At 39.8% G+C, this 16249-nt stretch overlaps 1 long non-coding RNA gene across 1 annotated transcript; it reads left to right on the forward strand.

Moving 5' to 3' along the window:
* The first annotated feature begins 231 nt into the window (after positions 1-231).
* On the forward strand, positions 232-15348 carry LOC147818901 (uncharacterized). Its single transcript, XR_015437485.1, has 3 exons — positions 232-1035; positions 4204-4261; positions 13476-15348. It is a non-coding gene; the product is annotated as an uncharacterized LOC147818901 (long non-coding RNA).
* The last annotated feature ends 901 nt before the right edge of the window (positions 15349-16249 follow it).

A 16249-nucleotide genomic window follows, 5' to 3' on the forward strand; every position in this document is an offset into this window, starting at 1 on the left:
TTTTCTTCTCACAGAAAGAGAAGGTATTAGCAGTGGAATGGGGGTGTGAAAAAATGAAAAGCCCAAAATTCGAATACCTAGAGTGTAAAGGAAAAAAAATGTATTCCTATTCCTGCCCCCTCCTCTTTCCTCTCCCCACCGACACACTCCTCCTCTATCCCTCCCTCTTGGATATTTCTCCATGAACCCCCCGGTCTCTCTCTTTCTCTCTCTCTCCCTCTCTCTCTCTTCTCGCTGGCTTTCCTTTCTCTCCCCTCCCACCTCACATGCACACACCCCGGACTCCTTCCTACTCCTTCCCCTCACGCGCGCTTACTATCCACTTTCACTGGAGACCGACTGCAACAAGCTCGGTTTTTTCCTCTTTTTTCTTTTGCTTGCCATTCTTTGCTTTTGGTTATGCCCTCATGTACGGAGGCAACGCGACACAGACGCTTCACCCCTACTATGCGTGGCGCCCCAGAAAAACGCAGGCCGTGGATTGTCTCTGCGTTAGACTGCATGCCACAAACCTCTTGTCCTTTCCTGTAAACAGTTTTTTCTCATCTGCAGTATTTTTGGTTTTTCAACTCAAAACTCGACTTCTGTTTAGAAACCTTTTTTTTTTTTTATCTCATCTGTATTGTGAAGCGGGAGCTGAGGGTTGAAGAAAGAGAAAAGAGTGTCCGATGAATGGACAGATGAAGGGGACAGAGGCAAAGAATGAGGGGAAAATGGAGAGCATGGTCTGCGGAAGAAAGTGAGAAAGACACAGAGAGAGAGAGAGAGAGAGAGAGGAGAAAGAGTACCGGCACTGGCAAGAAAAACGGGAGGGGGAAGAGAGGAGAAGGGGGACCAGTAGGGGATAGACTTAGGAAGGAGGGACGGCTGGATAGGAATTGGCAAAATCGCGGGAAAAAGGAGAAAAAACAAAACTCCAGAATGAGAAGAAACAGGACTTCTCACCAAACTCAGACTCGCCGTCTCTGGTCGCCTCTCATTTTTGTTTTTTGACATGATTTTTCATCACTTCTCCGGTCACCCTCTCACTCATCTGTGAGTATACTGTGTGTACATGTCCTTTTCCTTTCTCATACATGCATCCTCTCTGCCTTTCCTTTTTTCTTTAAAGCCTTCTCCTCTCCCCCGCCTTGCCTTCGCTTCATTTTTCAACTCTCGTCTTTTTTTTTCTTGTTTGAAAAACGTGTTCCCTAGGTTGCTAATCCCCCCATCCTGTTCGTCTATCCCATCTCGCGCTCCACCTCTCTCCCTCTTTCACTGTCTCTCTCTTTCCTCCTTCAGCTCCTCTTTATCATGGGTTATCGCTGTTCTCTTTGCCTCTCCTTGAAGGATTACCTCTGCTCACATTTAGATGAGGGCTTTGGAAAGGGATCACTGAGTGCACACAGTTTTAGGGGGCCCAAGTATGGGAGGGTAGCACATGAAGGAGGCAGGGTGTGTGCATTTGTGTGTGTATCTATCTGTATTAGTCATGTGTATCTGTGTGTCTGTGCATGTGTGTGTTAGTATGTTGGGGTGTGATTTAGAGTTAAAGGAGCCGGCAGCAGCAGACGGTCACTCCTGCTTACGCATGCGTGGATTTGCACAATCACGTTTCATGTTTCATATTCAGGGAATGAGTGTGCGATGGTGTTAGTTATAAAATACACAGAAATGAAAGGTGAAGTGTCAAAATGAGGCGAAATGAAGAGGTGAAAACACTGTAAGTACTGCGGGTTTTCTTCTTCTACTCATTAGATTTTTTACTCCTCCCATGCTTTCCCCCTTTTTCTATCCCATCTTCCATCCATTCATCCGGGTATCCCCAGTTTATGTGTTGGTCCGCCTGTAAAGACAAAACCCGCTGTCCAAGATGTGATTCGGTGTCAACAAAAGATAAGGGCGGATTTATTCGAGAATGTAAGTTAAATAAAAAACTGGAGTCAGTTTCAACAAGTTTTTCATTTTTACAACCTTCGCATTTGGCAGAGATTACTTTTGTCTGATGTGGTGAAGTTAGGTAAAGATGGAGGCTTTTGTGCAATTCCGTGATGTGAAGATGTCGACAGTAAGAGATTACATGAATGCATTATTGTACTCTTTGTACAGTGGACATAACGCTAGGGAGTAGACAGAGGCATGCGATATATAGCGCAAGCCTGCTATCGTCCATTTGCAGTCCATCTGCTGTAACCTCCATCGAGTACCTTTTCTCCCGTGGTATCCGCCTCAGATATCTCTTGGCATCTCTTTTCTTTCTCTTTTTTCCTATCCTTTGTTTTATATCTGCCTTTTCTGTTTTTTATTTATATAGCATCCTGTTATCTCTGCCCACATTTTCTCTATCACTTGCCACAGTTGTTATCTATTTCCGAGATTGTTCACTGGTATCGTTCCGAGGGAAGTGCACACATGTGTGTCTTCCTCCGCCGTCAGTGTTCTTTATGGTGTGAATGTGTAAACGATAAGCTCTGAAACCGCTTTTGATTCTGCTTGTTTTTGGAATTTTTGTCTGGTTTAAAATCTCTCTTTATTATGTGTTTGTGAATGAGGTCAGATCACTGAATTTATGCGAGGACGTGGTCTTCTAAAAAGTTTTGATTAAAAACAGTGCAGATTTAAAAAAAAAAAAAAAAAAAAAAAAAAAAGTTCTGTAGATATAAATAAGACAGAAGCCAATTGTATAGCCGATGCCGTTAGATAACAGTTACTGGCCTACTTCTTCAATAATGTTCAGTGTCTTAAGTGTGTGCTAGATGAATTCATATGCAATGATTTGATTAATACACAATGATATGACATTTATGGGCAGACAGCATCACTGCATTCTGTGATAAGCCAAGGGGGGAGGATGCTTTTGTTTAGTAGCGTCCCTGGCTTGACCTTTCCGTGACCTCCACTTTAGCTCTCAAGAAAATGAAGAGAAAAGTCGATGATGTCAAATTTTTTCCTGAACCAAACGTCTGCGCTTGACAGCTAAAGACAGAGAAAAGATTAGGACAGACAAGTCCCCTTAGTGCCCGCAACTTGCTCTTATTTGTTTTCAAATTTGACTTTTACTTTGCCAGACCTGCCTAGCACCTTTGATTCCACTCCTAAGGGGATTTGATGGTAATGCCAGTGTAGTCGGACCCCCAGGTTATGAAATATTACTCAGACAGACCTGGTGTTATGTAATCTTACATAACTGAGGCGGCAGCTCAGCAGGCTCGTGATCAGGGGCTCTGGAGGAGAGGCTATATGGGTCTGCTTATGGTATGAACTCACTGGCAGGGTCAACACACTGCTGAATACCTGGGCCTTAAAGGGGAAGAGGCCCCCACTGCAGTATCCACACATATGGTCTTAAGTGCCTGACACCTAAAGGTTGAGGAAGTAGAATATCCTCACCTATAGCAGATTGCAGGCTTTTTTTCCCTGTCATTGTATGTACCCTTCTGCTTCTGTTTAAGTTGAACTCTTGTCAACTTAAACTTGACCTCATGTCCTCAATTATCTTAAAATAATTTGCTTATCCCTGATTGAATTCAGCACTCTAGTGTAATGATTATTCTGCATCAACTTCTGCTTCACACTAAACTAGCTTACAGCTGACTGCATGGCCCAGTCTTCACACATTATGTTAAAGATATTCAAGCTACTACAATCCAGTACTGTTCCCATGTTTCTGTACCAGCTCTCTGTGAATCTTGTGTGTTTCTCATTCATAATTGATGACATTCAACCGCAGCATACATTAATGGATCGAACAGACCTCAGGAATTCCCATGCAAGCTGCTATTGTGTGTAGCAGGTTTGAATTTGTGCAGCTGAATTTGCTGGAAACCGACAAACTGGCGAGTACAACAGCCTAACAGGCCGGGTGTGAAACACAAATAGTACAAATGCCTGCAAGAGTGTTGTATTTAATGAAGGATCGAAAAGATCTTAAAATAATAGTAGATGTAGAATCAAATAAAACAATTTTAAATGTACATTCTATCGGATACCATTATATGTTTATAATAATTTTTAATTATTCGATTGAATTGATCATATGGTTAAATATGCAGTAAGGGTATGAATTGAAATTAAGAATTGGGTTGGATCCAGGGAGGTTTAACACACGAATAAAAGACACGTAATCCAGAATCAGTTCATAAATAGTATCAAATATCATGTTCTAGAGAATACCTACAATTCTCAATGTAATGATAATCCAAATAATGTATGTCTGTTTTTCAGATTGAGCCTTGGAGAGAACCAGAACCTTTTCACCGTAGATGATGGTGATTTACATCAGGTAAGGAAATATTTTCTGTTCATTTATTTAATTCAAAAAAAGGTCCAGAATAAGCAGCTGTTCCTTTACTTTTTAATTTTTTATTCTATTTCTTCTTAGATAGATTGAGTGTGTATGTATAAGTTTGTGTAAAATCGAGTGCTTTACTGACCAGGTTTTTGCTTAATGGCACTCAGCAGTCAGGAACACTTGGTCAGCCATTTTAGTCTCTGGCCCGATCGAAACGCCAATACACCATCAGAATAATTGAATTACTCTTCCCTGAGTCATTCTGTCGTGATTAACCTCAGAGATATGTGCTAACCGCTGGCCAATGTGAAAGCAGCAAGCAGACAAGCTTTCATTTTGCTAGGACACCTATTTGAGTCAGTTTGGTGTAACAATGTTGGCTGTGACTTATCTTAGTAAGCAACGAGTGAAAGGTCATCTGTTGGTCACATCCCGATTATCAGATGTTGCTGAAAAGTGAGAGAGTGCGGGTATAAAGAGCGGCTTGTGGTCTAGCCTTGAAGCTAGCTTTGGAGATGCCTCACATTACATTTTTGTCTTTGTGCTGATGTCACCCCCATGCCCCCGGTCCAGCAGCAGGAGAATAAGAGCTACATTCTGCCTCCACGACACAATAGAGCCCTTCTTGCCCTGATATTTTCACAATGTGTTTTTGCAGGGCCCTGTGCATACACACATTCTCTGCAGGCGCACAGAACGTTGATTCAGAGCGGGTTGAGCTGTGCACTCTACCCGATATTTTAATTCTTGTCGAAGGTGTTTGCTCAGTTTTAATTTGAAGTTAACTCTGCTTTAAAAACTGCGTAATGTCGACAGCATGTGTCTGTCCGAGATAGATATATCTCTTGGGTCAGTGACGGAGAAGCCATGTAAGCTACTGCAGTACAGTATGGTGGTGTGGCATGGGTTAACGTCTGAGGACCGGAGGAATGTGTCCGGGTCGACAGGGAGAATTCCTCAGTCCTGCGCGACTAGGTCACTGCACTGACAAGAGTCTGCCACCTATTTCCGCATGCGCACTGCCGCCCTGCGCCTCTGTCTCATTGCCCTCCTCTGTCTTTTTCTAATTCTGCCTGCCTATCTGTCTCTCGCTCCCCTCTTTCTCTCTCTGTCTGGCTCCAAGTCTGTCCTTCTCTCTCCCCTTCCTTTCTTTTGCGTTTCATCATTTCATCTTTTGTTCTTCCTGCTCGCTCTTTGTCTGTCTCTGTCTGTCTCATGTGTGTCTCTTTTAGTTAATCTGTCTGTCTGTCTTTCAGTCACGCCATCTATTTTGCTGTTCTATTTTGCCTCATATTTTTTCTAACTCTTCCTTCTGTCTTTTATTTGTCCCCATGCACTTTTTGCTGGTGTTTTTCATCTTCAAATATTCATGCCTTTAGGTATTTATACTCCAAACGTCATTATCCTGTCATTGCTGTCTGGTTTATCCATTCTGCAACCCTTCACCCTCCAATCTTTTTTTGTATTAAGTCTGTCTCTCCCTTTCTGTGTCACTCTTTTTCTGTGGCACATTGAGTTCAGTGCTGCAGGTGCTTTCAAGAGGACATGTCGGGAGTGCAGGGGAGTGAGACAAAAGAAGACGCAGAGATTTACATTCTCTGTATGCTCGTAAATATGATACTGGCATGCTTGTTATTAATGCAGTGCTGTAAGCATGCATATGGTGCCTGGTGGTGCTGGTCATGTATGATTTATATGGTGTGTTCCCACACACAGGCCGAGGGCTTTCATGCCAGCTATCAGTATTCCTGAGTGAAGGAGTTTGCAGAGTCTCACCTCTTCATTGGCTGACAGCGGGGGTGACAGACAGACCCGCAGGTACAGGAGTGTTTCCGCTGATGGCAGACGTGGTGATTTGACACGGTTTGAACCTTGCACACATGCTCACTGAATGGAAGCACATTTCTTCTTTTTACACAGATGTAGAGTATGCACAGCTTTATAGCTCATGCAGAGGCTCATCTGGACATTCTCATGTTCTTTTTACACTACATCCACATGTGTGAATTACTTGTGGTGTCACTTTAGTTCAGGGACAGATGTTCATGGTTTTCCATAATAGGACTGTGAGAAATTTAAAAAACAGAATTAAGTCATTTAAGCACATTTTTCTGTTATTGACAAAAGACTACACCATCTGCATTACTCTCTTTTCCTTTCTGAACTATAACCTATATAACATGTTAAATTATTGATTGTTCCATCATGCTCATCTTGTAGCCCATTTAGGTCAAAACCATCTGAATTCCATAAAAGATATTCACCATTTCAGAAATTGACATCTACTATAACAAAGTCATTGCTTGTATCAAAGCATGGGATGTAATGATTTGTCAACTGTTTGAGTCATCAGTCAAAAGAAAATTATCGCCAACTTTGGTTTGGTTAATTGATTAATTGATTGAATTAATTATCAAGCAAATGTGCTAAACATAGTCTGGTTCTAGTTTCTCAGGTGTTGAGGATTTGTTGCTATTCCCTTGTTCTAAATGACTGTAAATTGAATGAGTCAATTTGTACTGTTTGTTGAACAACACAATACATTTGAAGATGTCAACTTGTCCTCTGGGAAAGAAGACATTTTGTACATGTACAACTCATATTTTACTGTTTGACCATACCATTATGTCATGTTGAATTATTGACTGCGCTGTCATGCCCATCCTGCAGTCCTTTTAGGTTAAAACTAACCAACTGAATTATTAAGTGAAGAGTTTAATTCCATTGAAAATATATTCAACATTTCAGTGATAGCTTGTATAGAAGCACATTACATTTAGAGCTGAAACGATTAGTCGATTGAATATTAGATCAACAGAAGATCAAACCTCAACTGTTTTGATGATTTATGAATCATTTTATTTTTAAGCAATACTGAAAAATTTCACCGGCTTCAGCTTTTTAAATGTTAATGTTTCTTTGTCTTTTATAATAATAAATAAAATATCTTCAGGTGTTAGACTGTTAGTTGGACAAAACAAAACATGTGAAGACAGCAACTTGGGCTTAGGGAACATGCAATGGGCATTTTCACAGTTTTCCAATATTTAATTGGCTGAACAGTTAATGGATACTTGAAAATAAAATGGACAGATTAATCAGTAATTAAAATAATGGTTAGTTGCAGCCCAAATATTTATGCGTATGTATATAAAAGTCATTTTACATACAGTACTGTGATGTGACTATAGTGTGTAGTTACTGTTCTGTGATGTCAAATTATTTATTGTACTGTCTAAGTAGTCATCAGAAATATCGTATGTAGAGAGTAATGCCTTGAAAAAGATACTCAACATTTTGGAAACCAGACTAAAATGATTTCATGACTGTGTGAGACTGAACTATTTTAGGTAACAAAATCTCCAAATGGGATTCAGAATTATAGCTCTTCAAATAATATTTCATTTAGCTCTGACAACATGGGTGTCAATCTGTGTTTGTTTGTTTGTTTGCGTTTGTGTGTTCGTCGGCCTGCCACCAAGCACCTAAAGCCCTGACAGTTTCAGACAGTGAGGGGAGGTGAGACGTGAGTAATAACAGTGACTGATGATGTCACAGACAGCATCGCGCCGCTTCAGCTGCCCCCCTGACCCGGCTTTAGGATGGCGGCAGCAGCGCGCAAGCACCCGTGGGTAACACACGCCAAAGCACATTAGAGGCAGGGAGATGGAGAGAGGCGGGGATGGAACACACAGAACACAGCTCAGGGGGACAGAGAGAGAGAGAGAGAGACGGAGAGACAGATAGAGAGGGGGGAGGCTGTCAGATTAAAGAGGAGAGAGAAGAGGAAAAGCTGAGAGACATGCCGATGTTTGCCTCTCCATGCTTTTTTTTTTTTTTTTTAGCAGACTGTCTGGTTGGAGTTGATGTTCTACATCACTGCCTCAAGTATCTCTCACTGTCTCGCTCTCTGTCCGTCTGCAGCTCTCTCTGTAGGTTTTGCTTCCTCTATCACTTAAGAAAAATGAAACATTGATATGTGGTTTGTAAGAAAATTAAACAACATCAACTTTGATAGTCAATTAATTGTTAAAGTCATCTATGATGTTTTGCTGTTTCTCACATTTTGATGTTATTGTAATTGGACTGATTAATAGAAATCTAGATAATAGGATGTGTCTTACTCACTGTATTGGCCCTTTTTGTACGCAGAACACACTTTTATCTGCAGCATCTGTGTCTTTCTCTGCCTCTCTCTTTATCTCGTTTGTATCCATGGTCACTGTCTCTCAACTTCACTCACTGTTCAAACTTTCCAAGGGTGAAAATGATAAAAAATGATAGTGTGAGTTCAACAAGGGTGAAATGAGCAACAGCGATGTAGTTGAAGGACTGCTGATGTCACTGTTTCAGACATTATTCTCTGCATAAGTCTGATAGAATGACTCAGAGGGCAGCTGTCACTGGCTGCAACTCCTCTTAACCAGCCACTCCTTTGCTCCACTGGGACCATTCTGTGCTACTGAATATGAAACTAATGACGATTCATATGAAGAAGTAGTAGTATCTATGTATCGCTGAGACTCACTGAAGGATAATAGAATATATAATCTACAACAATATGATACAAGAGTCAATACTTTGCATATAAAGTGAGAGAAATTTTTACACTTTTATAATGTCATGGTTTAACTCAAAATCAACATTATATGGCTATAGAAGGTTAGTAGTGCTAGTATTCAGGCTAATGTAGGTATCCTCTTGAATTAAACAATATCACTTACACCATACAGAACATTTTCTAAGGCATCAGATGCCACATTCAAAGCTAACTGAGACATTAATCATTGAAATCCATCTCAAGAGCCGAGGAACCTTGAGCTGGAAATGAAGAGTGCCCGTTCGCAAGCACTCAGCAGCCATGTGTTTGTTTTTGCCACAATCACTTCAAAGTCTCATTCAGTTCTGACTCCCAAATGGCTCTTGATGCTTTGATCTCACAGCCGAGAGATGAGCAGATATACAAAGCCAAGCAATCCTGTTTGCAATTTCATGGCGATACTACGAAGCAAAAGAATCAAATATTTTACAAGAAAGGTGGAAATCTCTGCTCTGGTATGCCATACTTTCTCACCAAAAAGATAAATGTAACTGAGATAATGAACATTAGAATATACAGTAAATGTACTGAACAAACTATACGTTAATCTACAAACAACAACACAAATACTTGATGATACTCATAATAGACCGGAAAGATGTTATCAATACTGCTGCAATTCAAAAATAGATAGATAAATAAAAAAATTAACACGTCATCTTAGACAGACAAAAATTTTAATCGACATAAAAAAAAAAACTGTATATTGTCACCTTATTAACATTGATAAAGAACATTTGTTAATAGTGTAAATTGTGTTTCAAGCCAAGTGTTAAATCATAGTACTCTCCAAACCTTCCAGTAAGTCAATGAGGAATTGGATGGGAGAAATCTAGACCTCTTTCCAATCCGAATCCATTAGGTCCTTATAGGTTTGGCTTCAAATGTCAGGCTCCAACTGGGAGTTTAAGTTGAAAGGTCACAATTAAATCCTCTCTAGCCTGAGATTTCCAATCTTACCATGCTAGGCAAGAAGGGAATGTGTTATTTAGGCGCAGAATAGAAGTAAAAGGGTCAAAGTTCACTTTGACTACAGCTCCTGTGTGCAGACAGTGGCAGATGATGTTGATCTGAGATCTGAGATCGAGATTTGTTTATTTACAGCCATGACCCTCTCACCTCAGTCATCACCAGATTGGTATTTGACAAAAAATATGCAGTTTCAAAAATGGAATACCAAATTACTCTAATATTGGAAAAACTCTCGTGATTGATTATTATTCACTACTCTGTAAAGCATCAGAAGTATGAGGCTTTATTAAAAGAGTGGACTGAACAAAAGGAAATTGTAGTTAAAACGTTAATACACAGCGGTTCATTATTTTATTTACACATCATTTTGACTTTTTAGAGCATCTTTCTGTGAAAAATAAAATACAACAAAGAGAGGACAAATGTGTAACTTAGTTTTCTTAATGAAGAAATAGAAGCACTATGCAGCTTCATTTCACTGATACATTCCATTAAAACCGATCACCACCAGCGATGCAGGAATGCTGGGTTTTTCTCCAGTGCACTGCTGCTCTCATGTCTCTTTCTGTTTTCTCTCTAACTCGCTTAACCATCCATTTTAACCGTCAATGACCTCAAAGCACCGAGGTTTTGGCTCTAGAAATGAGTGGTCTCTCCCAAGTGTGCAGTTAGTCGTTGAGCTGCTGGTAACACATCACCCCTCCAACCCACCAACACCACCCCACCCCCTCCTCCTCCTCCTCCTCTCTGGCGCATCACCCCACTCACTCGCTTTCAATCTCTCCTTCTCTCTCCTTCACTCCCTGGCTTCATATTGATCTGAATTCATTTGTTTCTTATTGATCTGCCACTCCACCCTCTGCCGCATTGAACAAACACAAGGACACACACCATGCGCACACAAGCCTCATGCACGCACTTGTAGAGAGAGAAAACACCCATTTACAAGACTGTTGTACGTAAGCTGCTTTGAAGGTCAGTATGCACACCCATACATTGCCGACAGACACACCTGCAATCACAAATTCTTCATGTGAGAGATTTCAGCGGCTGAGAACACAAAGGTTTGGAGGGGTCTCAGCTCAAGCATCAAACAAGCTAATGACATACAAAGGAACCTGGATTTCGTATTGATCCTACACCTCAGGAGAGAGATGAAAACACAGGCAGTCCAAGACTGGCACCGATAGGCAACACAATTACAGCTGCAGTTCATTTCTCAGGTTTGCTGAATTCTACTCAGAATAATTAGTGCAACAAATTAGAGGAATTCAGTTTGGTGCCGAATATTCACAGGTATGTGAGCCAAGGTGTAATTTGTGGTAGTAATTGTGTATTTAGTCTTCTGATTACCAAAAATAAGTCAGTCAAGTTTAAGGCTACGCAATGTTGCATTGGCTGTATCATTAGCAATACAGAGGAATGTAAGAATGGGTTATGTTTTATTGAAAGTTCAGAGCAAAAACCTAAAAAAAAAAAAAAAAAATCAAAATTGCACAGAAATAAAACATATACACATGTTTGTTGGCCCATATAATTATATATATATATATATTTTACTGGCGACAAATCCCATATAAAAGCAAAAATCAGCAGCGTGTTAGTGGGTGTTGAGACTGAAAGTAGCCCTGCCTTGTATGTTGCTTCAGGTACTGAAGTCCAGTCTATGAATTTGAAGGTTTGTCAAATTCCAAAATGCTGGTTTTTAATACTCATGACACACACAATGGCAGTATGTCATGGCAGCAATTATTATGTCTCTTGTTGTGACAATCGCATGGCAAACAGTACAAAGACTTCTTTCACATTACAAAATACTCTACCAGGGAATTGCACCTGCATTTATGTGATTTGTGTTTTGCAGGATGATGTTGTGTTGTGGTCTGTGAAAAGCTGAGCCAGGTTCAACTTTTTTGTTGGATGAGTAGTACAATTAGTGAATTAAGTGATAAGTTGATTGAGAGGAAATTAATTGCTGTCTGTTTTGATAATCAATTGGTCGTTTCTAGTAAGTTGAAGAATTTGGGTCGGATGGTCATCTTTAGGAAACTAGGTTGGACTTTTTTTACTTTTTTGAATGTTTCATAGAGCAAATGATCCATTAATAAAGCCAAAACCACGAGCACCCTGCGTTACCACCTCTGGTGCATTGCCAGATTGGTTGAATTCAAATAGAGGCTATATTTGAATTAGTCTCTCTCTCAATACTTTTCTGCTTCCTTACCCTTTCCTGTCTCTGGCTAGAGGCCCGAAGTGTGTTGGTTCCTTCTAAAGTCATAAATCTATAACAATGGGTCACAAATGTATACTTCGATTTAAAAAAAAAAAAAAAAACAGCTGGATAATGTAGAGTTTAGCTAATGTTACTCACGGACGAGTAAATAGTGCATTTACTATATTCAGCTGCAGATTAATATGTGCTAGTGAGTATTTATGTCACCATGACGTTGTATGTGGGGTCGACTCAAATTTAGCTACCGAGGTCATGTTCATGGTAATGAAGGAACATGTCATCCAGTTCAATGGTGGGGCCCATTGATGTGTTTTGAATAGTTTTTGGACAACAATGGAGCTCTACACAGGAAGAAAATCATTAGTCATTAGTTGGTTGTGCTCTTTCCATAGGAGCTTTTGATACAAAAATATATGTTTATCCTTAAAGACTCTGTTAAATTGAGCATTTTGAGTGGCACCTCTCTGTCTTTAATAAGCTGTGACAGGTTGACCAACCTTTCCTGAGGCCCCACCAGCCACTCTAAACTTTTGGTTGGTGGCATCAAGTTGCCATGACACCAGACTGTTTGTCCTGCCCTCTGACCTCCTTTCAGGACATGCTGTGCTCAGTCAGAATGCATCTCCAGCAGCGGCTTGAGTTCAAAGGGCCGGTTGGGGGGAGACAAGGGGGAGAGGCTGTGCTTCCTCTCGGTAATATTAGATAAGATACACCGCAGGCTATATTCGCCCTCCCTAAGTGCATGCAGACAGGAACACACAGACCCATATATACGTACACATGTGGGAATTAATGAGCGCACACTAACACAAAAGCAGAACATTGCCATCTTTGTTGTCTTTCATTGTGTTGCAGTGTCATAATTATTGCATTTGTTTGCCTCACTGCTGTTTAATTTATAATGTCTGATTGTATTTTCCAACATTATTAATGTATTATTCATCACCATTGTCTTTAACTGTCTCTGCTGTACATGTATTTTTGTACCACTCTTCCATTCATGCTTTGTTGATGGCACAGTATTCATTCTCACCATTATGTTCTACTTTGTTAATCCATTTCATACTCTGCACACAATGTTTGATACGTCCTCTGTCATAAATGCATGTACTTCCATTCATTTCTTTGTGCTGCAAAGTGCTTCATCTCTAATCAGGGATTGGTCTATTATGATTTGAATTGTCTTGTAGTATTCTTTCATGATCGAGTCTGGGATGATTTTTGCTGCAAACGGCATTGCAAGGCTATGTGGCCTGGATAAAAGCCCAGATAGGGTCTTGTCTGGGTGGCTGACATTATTTATTTACTTATCCCAACTTCATGGCTCAATGTGTTTATTGATGTTCCCCTTCCTATCCTGTGGTATGCTGATAATCTGCATGATGCTCTGCTGATTTCAGGAATGCCGTGGTCAACCACAGAAGCTCCCCAGTGTGAAGAGAGCCATGGGAAAAACCTCAAACTAGATCCTGGTTGTGAGGTAAATGCTTTGGCAACATCTGTTTCTTCCCGTTTATACCAACAAAGACTCTTTGAATCTTACTGAAATGAAAGAGAGAGCAAACAGCTTGAGAGATCAGAGCTAGTGATGGAGAACGTCAGCTCCAAATATACAGAGAGTCACTAGCATTTTTATGTCTCGCGGGTTCTTTTTCTTCTCTGGCTGCCTCTTTCTGTCTCCTCTTGTCTCTTTTATTCTTATTCTCATCATAAAAAACAAGTTTGTTCTTACTGACAGTGTGTAATGAAGCAAAATTGTTATATTGCCGCCACTATAACCAGACTACTACTCAACTATTAGCTATCACACAATAAGACCTTTTGTAAAAAGACTAAAGCTCAGAGCCATCATGCATGTTATTCAAAATAATTGCATATGGGACCTAACATAACTGCTTGCTTGATTATTCTCTGTCCCCTCTTTCTCTTAGACAAACACACACACTTTACCAAAAAAAAAGGTTAGAGTATATTAGCCAACAAAAGCTGCCTCCCATCATTTGTCACCCACGGAGTCAAACAAGCAATAAGAAAACCAATTCAAAAAGGTACATATTATTTAAAATAATGACATATTGGATGCATATAAAGCCCTCATTATGGAACAAGAACATTAAATTGTTCATTTACATTTTTTTCAAGCTGTGAAGTGGTGTGTGCATTGTACACATTTGTGAACACACATACACCAACATGGACACAGTGCCTCTCCTACTCACACACAACACCACACACATATATGCAGGACATGCACACACACACATACTGGCCCACACAACCCAATAGCCATTGACAACAGTGCCCTAGCAACCATTGGGCATCATGCCAAGCCACTGAGGTTGCCTAGTAGTGTGTTCCCATGGTAACATTTTCTGCCTTTGTAAATAAGGTACAAGGAGAGTGAAGGGGGGGGGGATTTGGGAGAAATTGCACTACAGAGTCTCATTCTATCCTGAGAGAGCTAATAATTTATGGTTTGTGAGTAGCAGATACTTATCCTGCCCCTGCACCAAGCTGTCATCTGACTGAAGAGGTGCATTAGCATCAATGGGGATCTCAGGTCCGAGTCCTCGCGACTCAGGGTCAGATCCAGTTTTGGAGGGGACAGAGGAGAAGTTTAATCTCTAAATGACTTCTTTTTTAAACGATATTACTGCGAAAGTACTGATCCATTCTGTTGTAGGCATTAGTAAAGTGAAATGTAAATTTTCTACATGTTTTTGAGAATATTTCATTTATGAAATTATCTGTGTATGTGTCTGTTTGTTTGCCTATCCACATACTCATTTTTTCTTGTCACATAGTCACTCATCCTAGTTTTATTCTGTTTTACCGCAATTTTCATTCAAATTTTTGTAATTATCTTAATTAAAAAACAGTTATGTTCACCTAAACAGATTGTGCCCCTCTATAAAATCAACTGGACCATCAGCGGTCCTTGGCCCTGAGTTTGAGAACCACTGTCTGAGGCCTGCATTCCTGTTGAGGTGGCACTTGCCAGACGATTCATAGCTGTGGTTAACAGTTTATTTGCTGTCACTGGGCAGATTTCGCTCCTCTGTGCCCCTACATTTTTTGGGTGGTACTCTTTGTGCGTCACTTCTCAAAGACGATGAGTGGTTGAAAGCCACCTGAAATCTTTGTTCAATCTTTGACAGCAGAGCCTAACTGTTCTAGGTATTTTTTTAATAATGTTTTTTTTTTTTCAATTGACAGAAACGGCAGCTCTGTGCTTGCTTTAAGTAATTTTCTCTGATTAAATATTTCTCCTGTTAGTCAATCACTCAATTTTGTTTTTTCTTTTTTGTCGTGTTTTTCATGTAAAACACCACAAGGTCTTCTTTTCCTTCCTTTCCTCTCTAACCCTTCACTGTTGTTGACAAATTTCATGTATTTTATACATATTTTCAGAATATTTCCTGTTGTCATGTCACCAGTTTTCAAAATTTCGTAATTGATTCCATCTTAGAAGTCATGGCCATAAATTTTACGTCTAGTTTAGGTGAAATCAGGAAACAAAATTTCTGATTTTAAATGTTCACTTCTTTCTTGAATATGCTTATTATAAATTGCGTGCCTTTCCTTAACCAAAATCCTTCTTATCAAAGGAGCAGAGATTTTGTTGTTCATAATGGATAAGTACCTCCTGAGAGTTTTCAAACAAAATCTGAAATGCATGCAGTGGATATTCCCTCAAAATACAACTAATTACTTTAGCAATGATGACTGAGAAAGAATATGTTGTCACTCAGTATTGTTTCAGCTGTTGTTAGGCAAGATTAGTACGTGATGATCATGTACATGATTATCCATATCCCCAGAGTCATTATTGTATGTGATAACAATTTAAATTAAATCAACAAACTTCCTGATAAATTACTGATAAATTAAATTTGAGAGGTTTACATAAACACAGTAGTTGTTATGTTGCTCATGGGCCAAATTGTTTATCATCAAATAGTTTGGACACTAATCGAATGTTGTTATAAATTATGAGAAAGTACAATTGCTAATACTGATTTAACTACTTACTAACTTACTAACTAATGTTTGACTTAAGCCTCATGTTTTCATGAGGTCATAGTAGTGGTAGTCATGACATGACTATACATGTATATATAAATTTAGATCTTTGGGATTCTGATGCGCTGGTAGCACAACCAGTTTTCTACAA

Source organism: Seriola lalandi, unplaced genomic scaffold, assembly GCF_002814215.2.
Source record: "Seriola lalandi dorsalis isolate HSWRI2012SDOR001 ecotype SW California unplaced genomic scaffold, Sedor1 jcf7180002054408, whole genome shotgun sequence".
In the NCBI taxonomy this organism is placed as follows: domain Eukaryota; kingdom Metazoa; phylum Chordata; class Actinopteri; order Carangiformes; family Carangidae; genus Seriola; species Seriola lalandi.